General features: G+C 40.7%; 1 protein-coding gene and 1 pseudogene across 1 annotated transcript in view; one reads left to right on the plus strand and one right to left on the minus strand.

The window, feature by feature from the left end:
• The window catches only part of LOC146508644 (mannosyl-oligosaccharide 1,2-alpha-mannosidase IA), a 203492-nt gene that overhangs the window by 39002 nt on the left and 151685 nt on the right, over positions 1-12805 (minus strand). The window lies entirely within an intron of this gene.
• Positions 11857-12805, plus strand: part of LOC146508645 (E3 SUMO-protein ligase ZBED1-like) — a 1032-nt pseudogene continuing 83 nt past the window's right edge.

Below are 12805 nucleotides of genomic sequence, written 5' to 3' on the forward strand. Positions count from 1 at the left end.
CAATATGAGAAAATACCACCAGCAGTATAGCCAGTTTTGCTAAAGGTGAAATAGCTTGTGTGCTCAATGAGCTAATGCCAGAGTACAGGCATGCTTGAGGGCATGATGCTTGCCTCTTTTCCACCTGTGTTTATCATCACTAACTGTGCTTGCTGGCTCTTAGCCATTTATACCAGAGCACACCAGTATGGGCCCAGTTTCTCCTCAGGGTGGTGGTATTTTTTGTTGAAACAGCTTTGTCACATTAAAAATAACATCCAAGAAAAATTAAGTGGTAGTCAGATCACTAACTCAAAAAAAAAAAGAAAAAAGAAAAAGAAATTGCACTGCACTACTAAAAGATAACTACAGGCAGTAGTGACTACATAAATAACAACGAATCACTCTGACACTTCTCATTGTAAGAAGAGCACATGGATTTTTGACCTCTCGCAAGAACTGGAACATCTTCAGGCAGAAGATTTTAGGCTGAATATTCTTACAAGATGGTGAGTTATAGTGTCTGATATTCCCCAAGACCCTTTGATGTGTCAAGGCCTGAGGTCATCTGAAGGGTCCCATCTTGCCATAAATGTCACAGCTCATAGACATTGCTTAGGCCTTGGTTCTTTGATCCTAATTAAATGTTACTGCTCGCCAACTGCCAAGACAAAGAGGAAGTGCAAGAGAAGAAAAAAGGACTTTAAGGAAAACAGGGGAGGGAAGGTCCGTGTAACCATGTGTGACACGCTGTTTGATTTGCAGTATCAGAGTAAATTAAATACCTTTACAAATACATAACTGTCTCTAAATTTGTTTGTCAAATCTTCACATGTAAAATTATTGTAATGTTCAATTTCAGTGACTTACGCTTGTTGATAATAAGATCCAAGAATACCAGGGCAGCCACAGACCCAGTTACACTAACACATTTATTTGCATATCTGAACATGCAATAATTTCTTTTCATTTTGCTTCCAAGGAGCCAGACTTTTGTAATTTTCTTTAATGTGGTCAATGACCAATAGTGTCAAAGGCATAAAAATACTTTTCTTGCACTAACAAGGTGGCACCCAAAGAGATATTAGCTTAAAACTGAACAGAAAGGTGTGAAATGTGTCCTTGAAAATTTTGAGAAAACTGGACAAGTGGGCGACAATAGAAGAAGTGGCACATCTAAAAATCTACAGCAGGTGAACAGCATAAACAAAACAAAACAAAATCAGGTGTTATGATCCTGTCAATTATAAAAAAATAAATAAATAAATTTAAAAAAAAAGACCTGAGGCCGGACCTAAGACATGCATCTGGGTTTTCAGTTGGTCCATCTACTCCTTGACAAAAACTCATGGTCTCAGTGGAAAAATGTCTGTCAGAGAGTCATTCTAAGGGAAGGGAAACAAGGAGAAAAGACAGAGGTATGCCAAATAATGAAGAACTAGACAGAAAATCATTGGCTACAATTCTTACGGAGTGATGACTTCCTATTTGAAATTTTTGGTTCAAATTGTTGTTGTCAATATAGGTCAGGAGAGAGGTACAGAGAGTGTCTAGAGCCATCAGTAAAGTACTGTCAGATTTTGATGCAGTACCATCTGGAAAGCATCTGACTGGCAGCAGCTTCATATTTCAGCTCGACAGTGATCCCAAACCCACTGCCAATGCAGAAAAGGGATACCTGGATGTAAAAGCACTCATTGGAACATTATCATGGTCTGGTATTGGCCTCCCAGAACTTAAAGATTATTGAAGCAGTGAGTGATTATGCTGACAGAGAACAGAACAAAAGGCAGCCAAAATCAAAATGGTAAATGGTCTGTATTTGTATAGTGCTTTACTAGCCCCTAAGGACCCCAAAGCACTTTACACATCCAGTCATCCACTCATTCACACATACATTCACACACTGGTGAGGGCAAGCTACATTGTAGCCACAGCTGCCCTGGGGCGCACTGACAGAGGCAAGGCTGCCGGACACTGGCGACACTGGGCCCTCTGACCACCACCAGTAGGCAACGGGTGAAGTGTCTTGCCCAAGGACACAACAACCGAGACTGTCCAAGCCGGGGCTCGAACTGGCAACCTTCCGATTACAAGGCGAACTCTTGAGCCACGATCGCCCCATTCTTCAACCAGAAGAAACTTTGAATGTCCTTCAAGAAGCCTGAAGACTACTTAAAGATGATGCTTTGTTCAGTGAAAAGACTGACTTGGGAATCCATTTGAATTATACACACTTTGCCTTGTATATTGTATGTATGTTTTAATAAATCTCTGCACCCATTTCCCATTTTCCTACCAAAATATAAAGAAATGAGGGGTGGCTTGAGACTTTTGCACTTTTACTGTATCTAGCTGTTCATTTTATTTATTAATTTAATATGTTAATTTGAATAATTTATATACATATACACCCTGCAACTCACATAGATGATTTATATCTGGGGAGCGATGTATATGTGGCCATATTTGAAGGCTGCTACTACTTATTTATTCTGAACAACAACAATTACAATAGACTGGAGCCATAGGCCAATTTATATGCACTGTTCACATATGTCTCCAAACCCTCCCAAAATAGGTCACCACAGCCTAAAAGACAAGCGTAAAACATTTGTACTCAACTACAGGCTGACAGCACCAGACCAAAGGCTAAACTGCAGCAGATAAACGCTGTCCATCATGTCTGGAAGAATGAGTGCAATGCATTTGTCTTCCGTAAAACTTGAGCTTCACTCGAGACTAGCAGAGGCAAGGTCTGTTCAATAAGGACTACAATACAATACAACTTTATTTGTATAGCACGTTTAAAAAAACCAGCGGTACACCAAAGTGCTTTACAATAAAATACAATAATTAAATAAAAGACTATTAACAAAGTACCACATATGTCATCAGGTTGAGGGCACTAATTATACAGCAATAAAAGGGAATATAAGAACAAAGTTACTAAGAACAGATATAGCTAAAATATAAAGTACAGGCAAAAGCACGGTCACCCCTAGATTTAAGTCTAGATCTAGGCTGAGCCAAGAGTAATTGGGCTGAAGACCTGAGGGCTTCCCAGGGACATATAGACTAAGAAGATTGACAAGATAACGAGGGGCGAAATTATTTATAATTTTAAAGGTGAGCAACAATATTTGAAATTCAATGCGATATTTTATGGGTAACCAATGCAAATCAATAAGAACAGGGGTGATAGAGGCATGCTTTCTAGTGCCAGTCAGGAGGCAAGCCGCAGCATTTTGGATGAGCTGGAGTCTATGAAGGAGAGCGGAGTGAAGACCAAAGTAGAGAGAATTACAGTAATCCAATCTACAGGGTGGGCCATTTATATGGATACACCGTAATAACATGGGAATGGTTGGTGATATTAAAGTCCTGTTTGTGGCACATTAGTATATGTGAGGGGGCAAACTCCTCGAGATCGGTGGTGACCATGGTGGCCATTTAGAAGTCGGACATCTTGGATACAACTTTTGTTTTTTCAATAGGAAGAGGGCCATGTGACACATCAAACTTATTGGTAATGTCACAAGAAAAACAATGGTGTGCTTGGTTTCAATGTAACTTTATTCTTTCATGAGTTATTTACAAGTTTCTCTTTGTTCACAGCCCTTGACATGTCGAAGAGGTTAACACGTGAGGAGCAGATCGAAACTGTGTTGATATCTGGTGAACACAGTAACCGGGTCATTGCAGCAGATTTCAATGCAAGACACCCTACGAGACCACCCATCTCCCATGCTACAGTTAGCAAACTGCTTGCTAAGTTTCGTGAAACTGGTTCAGTGTTGGATTTGCCAAAATGTGGACGCAAGAAAACTGTCACTAATGAAGAAACATCAGTGGCTGTCCTAGCTTCATTCAGCAAGAGCCCACACTCGCCGCATGTCACTGGAGAGTGGCATTAGTCGAACATCCCTTCGGCGGATATTAGCTACTCACAAATGGCACCCCTACAAACTCCAGCTACTGCAGCATCTCAATGAGAATGACCCAGATCGGCGTACAGAATTTGCAGAATGGGCAAAACAAACCCTCAGTTCATGCAGAAGATTTTGTTCAGTGATGAGGCAAACTTTTATGTGATGGTGAAGTTAAAAAACAAAACCACCGCTATTGGTCTGACACTAACCCACATTGGATGGATCCCTCCAAGACTGTTGGAACAACAAAAGTGATGGTTTGGTATATGGGGTACAACGATAGTGGGTCCATTCTTCATCAAACACCACAATTTCAGTTTTCTTTTCATTCAGGATAAGGGAATTGCCTGAAAGCCATTCTCTGACTTCTCTCATGCACTCAAGGAAGCAGTGCAACGAAGGAGCAATGTCGTCATCATCTAATTGAAAACATATTTGTATATCATCGGCATAGAGGTGATAAGAAATGTTATATTTTTCAAAGATTAAGCCTAGGGGGAGATAGGAATGGTAAACAGCGTATAGGAAAGAGGAAACACTGCAAGGCTCTGACGGTGAATTTAACAGGTGTACTCCAAGGGGGTCAGGTGTGTATGTGGTGTGAGTATAACTGCTGGGAAAATCCGAGGCCTTTTGTCTTCAAGTGATTTTTTTTTTCAATAGTTTTCTTCATATTGGCAAAAAAAACCCAAAGTAAAACATAGAACATGTCAAAAAAAAAAAAAAAAAGAGTAAAAAAGTGAAATTACTATGAATGTCTATCCATATAAAAATGTCAACTTTATAAAGAAATAAACATTTGACTCATGGAGGAACAACAATAACAAATGGACATTTTGCTGTCAGCAAAAGATTATGTCTGATATTCAAGAATGAGGATTGATGTATTACAATGTTGTTTTCCAGCTACTTCTAGTCAATTAATGACTCAGCCACTTGTCATTAATTGCAACATCGGTGCGGCGGTGTCATTACAGCCGCACCGATGTTGCTGGAGGACTTCGATAGCGTGCCGCGATCAGTAAAAATGCAGTTCATTTTTTTTTTAAGTGACAGGGCTAATGAGTGGTGTAGCAGGCAGAAGCACTGATATGGAAACAGCTCATTAAAGGTGTGTCTACAGCCACAAGTGGAAATGAGGCCAGTAAATGTGCGATGATTGATGCATGAAAAAGAAGCATTTGTTTGCCTACCCCTGATGTTCTGTTAAAAAGTAAGCAAAAGCAAATTTCCATCTTGAGTAAAACAGAATTATAAAACTCTGAAAGCTTTAGGGAAGGAGGAGAGAGTCAAAGCACACAGAGAGAAATAGTTAGGCCTCAATCAGTAGAGACCATATCTGTCTGCAAGGCCAGAGAAACTTTATGTCCGTTGAGCCGGGAAGGGATTGAACCACCAGCTCTGCTTTACCATGTGATTCCCAGCAACCAACAATCTTGCTACTATTCAGCAAAGCAGCCCTGCTGTCTGAGAGGACCATTACTGTAATTCAGCCCAGTGTAGAAATGTGCACACACACACACACACACACAAAAAAAGACAGACAGTGATGGGAGATGTGACCTTGACAGGGCAACGCTGAGGCAGAACAACACCGGGCGGCCACTCAGCTGAGGGACAGCTGTTGATCGCATCAGGAGGTCCTCAATCGATAAGCCGGCATAACAACACTGAACTCCAAAAGGGGTCTTGTGTGCTTGAGTACTTGTGCGTGCATTGGCAGAATTTGTCACATCTGAGTGTCAGTGCTGCTGCGTATCAGTGGTTGGCCCCGCGTCGAAGCTCAGATGTTTAAATGCTATTTATCGGTGCATGGAAAACAATCAGTTTAACTCGGCGCTACATTACAAACTATTTGCCTTTTTTGTAGCAATTCCTGAAGGACGATCTGATGTGTGTCGGTGAGGGTAAGCTATGTTTTACCCTACTGGGGTAACAAACCTAAACGACGGATATGCTTATTTACACAGCGGCCAAGTCTGTGCATTGTGAAAGTCAACCTGGCATGGTGATTTCATTTTCCCAAGCCAAGGTCAGCTGTAATCAAGGGAGAGCTTTGTGCAGAGTGGCATTCGTTAATGGCCCAGCCCAGTCGGGACATCCAGGCTATGTTGGGACAAGTCACAGGTTCTGTCACCCTGAATGAGCCAGTTGTCCACATTGAGGCGGAGAGAGCAGGCTGCTGGTCAGCTTGTATTAATTTCAGAGGGAAGCAGGAACTTGCTGTGTCCACAGTGGTGACAATAACAGAGCCAAGGTGTCTCTTGCGAAGGCATGCTGTCACTCCCGCCACAGTAATGTCCACACAGGAGCCTTAACATTTCTTTCTTCCCTTTTCCTTTCTTTCTCTTCAGCAGCACCTGGCACTAGTACAGCTCATTTCAGAGAGTAACAGCATGTGAGAAGAGCTTGCCTGTCTTTGTAGGAGTATGACTGAAAGAGCACGAGAGAGAAAAAGCAGGATCGTTGGTGGTTGGCAGCTCCTCTGTGCTCCCATTTTGAGGTGGCAAACGTGTCACATTGTGAGGGCCGCTACCTGCTTGGCAGCTGTGAACCCTCTCCCAGCAGCTCTGTTTGTCACTTGCCTTCTCTTTCCCTCTTTGTCTTTGCCTCTCAGTAGGACTCCTTAGACCACTGATCTACCAATTTGCCATTGCCTCAAACATCCCAATTAGCAGACACACACAGAAGCAACTTAACTGCTCACTCCAACTTAAAAAGTCAAAATATAAAACATTGGAGAGGCCATTAGATGTCTGAATTCAGTCAAGTGTGCAGAGGAGAGAAGCTGTTTTTACCTGTGGATGGCAATTAAAGCGGCTTGAGTGTCTGGCAATGACTGTACCTGAGTGCTCTGCTTTGCAATCCAAGCTTAATTATATAAAAAGAAACACATTCTCGTGTTCTTGATTGGCATTTTTCCCCCTCACATCTCAGTCTTTGTCCTCTTAGTACATACGCAAGTGTGTATGTTTAGAACAGCTTAGTACAGATCGGGTATTTCCTTTTGTTCTATTCATTCCCCCAAATCCACACCGCCACCATTTATTAGCAATATTAGATTACATTTACTAATTCCCTGAGACATTTGAGTAGAGGGTTGATGGACTTTTAGATTCATTTAGATTCTATTTCAGAATCAAATATATTGCACCACATTTATAATAAATCTAGACACTAGGTTGCAGATTATACCAGGGACACTCTATCCAACAATTTTTAAAGCGGCAGATCACTATTTTCCTTTTCAGTCACTTAATGTTCAACCCGAATCTTTATCTTTCTTGATGAGAGAGAACACAGCCGCTGTCATTTTGAATATTAAACCTTTCAAAATCTCATTTCATGCTCTTTAAGCATTTCAGGTGTGTTCATAATATTTTGTCCCAGTTGTAAACACTTTTTTTTTTCAAATTACCAACAGCATCCGATAAACAAGGGTCAGCAGTTCAACTCCTGATTGTGACATATCTAGACTGTCACTGTGTTTTTGGTTTTCTCCTTTTTTTTTGCCTGTCCCAATTACTAAATTAGTCCGATGCCCTTATATTACACCCGACAAGCTGACGAGTAGTTTTTTATGTTTATTTTTGAAACTTAGAAGCCATAAAACATGACAAAAACATTACAACAAAGTCAACTTTTAAGAATTAAATGTTTTTCTGCAGTCTGCCTTATGCTGCAATCACACCAGAGAAAACAGTGGTTGAAGACTCTGGCACAACCAAAATTATTGTGACAATGTGCGATGAACTTACAATCTTGTTGCTTTTGAAAATGGTTCCTTTGAAGATGGGAATGAGGCCTGCAATCACTCACAGTCAGCTGCTGTTTTCAAAGCGACTTTGGTCCATCAGGAAGGCAAAAAAACAGCAGTGATACAGAGTCAGGCTCTATCAGTTTGCAATTAAATAAGGTTAACTTGGCAATCTGTTTGTGATATTATGGCAATTAATAGTTTTCCATATGAATCATTTTATGTACGTCGTGCATTAAAAATAATCATTGATGTATTCATTATATTAGTTTATGTTAGCTCATTATTGATCTTTGAGGCTGAAGTTTGACCAACAAGTTTCAGTCCATGCAATATTCCTTTTTGAGAATACTTGTTAGGACAAAGAGTCGCAGTAGAGTAAAAATTGGTGGTTGCCGTGTGATGCAGGATGGAGACCAGTTGCAAGTAGTTGTAGTGAACAACTAGTCACTGCAGAGCTGTTGCTGTCTTCAAACACAGAAATCCAAATTATCTTCTTAGAATAGAAATCCAGCCAGAACCTTACAGATCTGAAATAGACAAAAAAAAATCCTCCACAAATGGCAATGTAGCTGCTGCAGGCTGGCAATTTAGCTAAAAAAAAAAAAGGGCACAGGGATTTGGTAACCTTGCTTTAAGAGTCTAACCAGGATACAACCAAGATGGCAACCAGATGATGCAATGCAGATGAGTTGTAGTCATCAGCACAGATAGACTCAGATCGAGTGCAAAATGTTAACAATTAGTCTGTGTTTTTAAATTATTACCTTTGTTAATCTGAGTGAGTCAGGCTGTGATTGTTTGGAGACCGGTTGCCACCCGCAGCTGGACCTGTGCAGTCGCCTTGCAACTGAAAGTGGCAGGTCAGCTTGCTTTGCAAGAAGTCACTGCAGCTATTTGCAACTTGTCTCCAACAGCAAAAGAAAAAAACAAAAAAAAAACAAACACTCAATGCAATCACTGGACAACCACCGATTTTTCTTACTCACAGAAAGGTTTTTTTTTGACTCTGTGACTCAGCCACTATTCTATGTTTTAACATATATGCTTCACCACTGTTTTCAAGAGTGGGCATTGCATGAATTCACTGAGACTAACTGCTACTATTGCAACTTCAACAGTAAAAAGTAAACGAACATAAACATATATAACAATACAACTTTTTTTTCCCTTTTTTAACGCAGGATTCTTTCAAAAAATAATTAATATGTAAAAGAATTCTGTGGCACTGGCAGATTATCTGACTACATGTTGTTGCCAACTCACCACATGGCGTGTCACACCTGAAAAGCCACAGTAGTGAGAGGTAGGGTCAAAAGTTTAGGAACTAGAGAAACATGGGAGCCCCTCCCCCTCCCTTAGCGTAATACCGTGAGCCAATGCCAAACTCCATGTCCGTGCTCCGTGGGTTGAATGTGAGGATATAGATGGTGCCAAAACACTGTTTGGCAGAAAAAGAAAGCAGTTGCCAGCCCCACTATACTGGCACTAAGCCTAGTCACTGCAAGCTTTTGCCAGTTTCAGACAGATTCTCTGCTTTGAAGCTGTGAGGACATTTTCTCCCCATGAACGTCTGACAGGCAAATCAAGCATGTTCCCCCCACTGAGTTACAGTGCAGGTTAACTTGATCAATGCAATCACAGAGCTGGCGACAAAGCATACTCAGATGAGGTTCATTAAGGCCCAAATTAGTATGCAATTTCAATGGGGAGCACCGTGATTGGGTCTGATTGATATGATTATGAGCAGAGTGTTTGTGCAGCCACAGCTTTTAGAGAGTTGGTTGTTAAAAAAAAACCCACATTTTTTGATGAAGAGAAAAGAAAAGAGGAAGTCTTGACCTGATGTGGGAGTGAAGAGCTGAGCAAAGGTCACCATGTGTTCAATTTTTGGCTGTAATGAAATGTCGTGCTAGCTACAATTGGCTCAATCTCATCCACCAAAAACTGTTTGGACGATGGAAGAGGAATTGGCGGCAAATGAGCTCAAGGGGAGCAGAAACAGTGTGGAGGAATTGGCCGCAGAGAATTGACACGTTCTGGATTCACTTGAGGCAATGATGTGGAAGAAGCAGATGGAGTCGGGCAGAACAGCAGTGACGTTCCCTGTTGTCTCTGGGACGTAATTACAGGTTAATGAAATGATCATGTCTGAAATTGGCGTTTTACACATTTAACTTTTTAATCTGAGCGTAACGGTACAATCTTTTACCACAGAGAGTTGGATAATGATTCAAATGGACATGAAAGATGCTTTTTATCTTTTTATCAGCTCAGTTTTCTTATGCTTCTCTTACAGATTCCCTTTAAGTTTCCCATTTCATCAATCAGTTAATCAACCCTTCACAATAATCTTATGCTGAACGGAAAAAGTAAGTGCAGACACATTTAATGCCTGCCACATTCTTTCATACGCTGTGAAGACATCACAACAAATATGACCCGTCTCTCCGCCTCTAGTTCCCTTAATTTGGTATAATTGTCTGTCTTCAGGGTTGCCATGGATACAGGTGGACCAGGGGTTACAGTGGAAAAAGAAAAGAAAAAAAAAAGAGGACAAGGCGGGACCCGAACTCATTTTCACTCTACTTTTCACATTTTGATAATTAGATCATGCAAATTTCAAGCATAAGCACATTTGGGAATAACAATGACTGTTATTCTTTGCTACAGTAATTACAATAAAAAAAAGAAGTCAATTTTAAATTAGATGTGCAAGCAATCATACAATTATGGCTTCAAAGCAGACAGACTACAGAAAGTGTATTGGCTTTACTGAAGAGTTTTAGGATAAAATATTTTTTTCCAACATATTAAAAATGTCAGGATTTGATTCAATTTAGCAGCTGACCCAGCTAATACGCTGCCAAACACTTCTTCCTGCTCGGTGAATTCATTATTTTCGTCTCAATGGGAACATCAGACTGACACCTGCCATCTTAAGCTGCAGGCGCATCACATCAGGTGCAACGTTATTCACTGCAAGAGCGGATCTATACTGTATTTCTGCAGCTCTTTAAGAGGCAGTAAAAGTTAGAAAATGAGGAGAAAGTCAAACTTTGTTTCGGGATAATCAACCATGTATGAAAATCCTTTTATCTGTCACTTAATACCATCTTCTGATAGGTCCCGAAATTATGTGCAGCACAAAAACGACCTCGAACGTACAGCCAGAGTCAGAGAGCTGTTTTCAGCAAAAAAGAACAAGGAGTCCTGCAACAGCTGGTACGGCACCCATCGAGTCTCAACATCACAGAGTCAGTCTAGGAATGCATGAAGAACTAGAGGTAGTTCAGACAGCCCAAAGCCACAGAAGAATTATGGAAAGTTTTCCAAGATGTTTGGAAAAACCTGTCAGTGTGAAACTTGGAAAAACTTGAAACAGAATTGGTGCCGTTTAAAAAGGCAAAGAAAGCCTTCATCTTCTCCGCTAAAGCCATTTATAATATCTCAACAATAATTTGAATCACTGAATCAGACATTTGTGAAAAAGAACCTCAAGAATCTAAGTTTTATCGGGCTATTTGTCTTTGTGCTTAGCTTACTTCAAAACGTCTTCAAACTTGAAAGCCTTCAAGCTTTGATGCTGCTGCCTTGATCACATTTGTTTTACCGAAACAGGGTTCCAACCTTTAATATTAGCATTTTCCAGCTTTGTTGGTGTAATTTTCCAAAGAGTTTCGCTATTCTGTAACATCACATGGGTAAATTATTCATTACAATGTGAGTGACCCCTCTGCCTATGCATAATCTACTGACCCATCAGCTGACATGAGGTAGAAAACATATACTTCCTCTTTCCTCACTTTTGCTGCGGTGATTATTGTTCAGATATCTTGTTTCAGATTATTTTCTTTTTTAACTGGATAAAAAAAAAACCCTAATTAACAGGTTTGTTAATTAGGTTTAACAAACGTGATGATTAAGAATATTTGATTTTATAGTGCTTCACCTTGAACATTTTAGTATGATCACATAATTGGGCAAAATAAATATATATATTAGTGCTGTCAAAATTATCGTGTTAATTGTCAAGATCAACGCGAAATGTTTAACGCGTTAAAAAAATTTAACGGTGATTTTTTTTTTTATTAATTTCCTGTAATCCAAGACCTTTAAACTCATGAGCACCTGACAGAAATTATTAGAAGAAGAAGTGACACCATGCTACTATCTAGCTAACACTAGCTAACACACGCAATCATGGACGAGGGCAGACTTTTGGGTGGAAAGTTTCTCTTTAAGAAGTTGCCTGATGGCTTGTTGGACAAAACTAGAGTTAAATGCACAATTTGCAAAGCTGAATTCAAGTACCACAGAAGCAGTTCATCACTGGCGTATCACCTGAGAGCAAAACACCCAACTGAATCCACCTCTACGGGACCTCGCCAGTCTACGCTTCAGGAGTATGGTGCTCGTGGACGAATAACAAAAAATGTGAGAGAAAAATTAACCAATTCCTTGGTTGTTTGGATAGCTAAAAACTGCAGACCAGTTAGCATAGTAGAAGATGATGGACTGAGAGAAGTCATTCGCGCTGCATCAGGAGATGAGTGTTACAATCTGCCCTCGGGAGGAACCATTGTGTCGAGACTGCACACTTTGTATGGGGACCAGAGGGCTCAGCAGTGCAGCAAGCTTGTGCAAGTAAGGAACGTCGCTCTCACCGGAGACCACTGGACTTCGGTGAACAACGATAATTACTTGGGGGTCATGGCGCATTTTATTGATAACGACTGGACTATGCAATCGTTTGCACTAACAGTGAGTAAAACTGAAGAGAGACACTATGCTGAGGCGTGTGCTGACCATTTTCTGAATGTTGCAAACGAATGGAAAATCAAGGACAAGGTAACCACGCTTGGCACCCACAGTGCTCGTAACATGGTTGCAGCCGCCAGACTCTCTTAATGACAGCGCATTTGAAAGGGCTCTGGCCAAATGTCGCAAGATTGTTGGACATTTTAAGCATAGTCCAGCAAACGCTCAGGAATTAAAGGCACAGCAAGCTGCACATGGACATCAAACAGAACCGCTTGTTCAGGACGTTCCAACAAGATGGAACTCCACCCTAGAGATGATCAAGCGGATCCAGAGAAACAAATCTGGGCTGACCACCATCCTGACTCAACAAAAC

This window comes from Neolamprologus multifasciatus, chromosome 11 (assembly GCF_963576455.1).
Source record: "Neolamprologus multifasciatus chromosome 11, fNeoMul1.2, whole genome shotgun sequence".
In the NCBI taxonomy this organism is placed as follows: Eukaryota; Metazoa; Chordata; class Actinopteri; order Cichliformes; family Cichlidae; genus Neolamprologus; species Neolamprologus multifasciatus.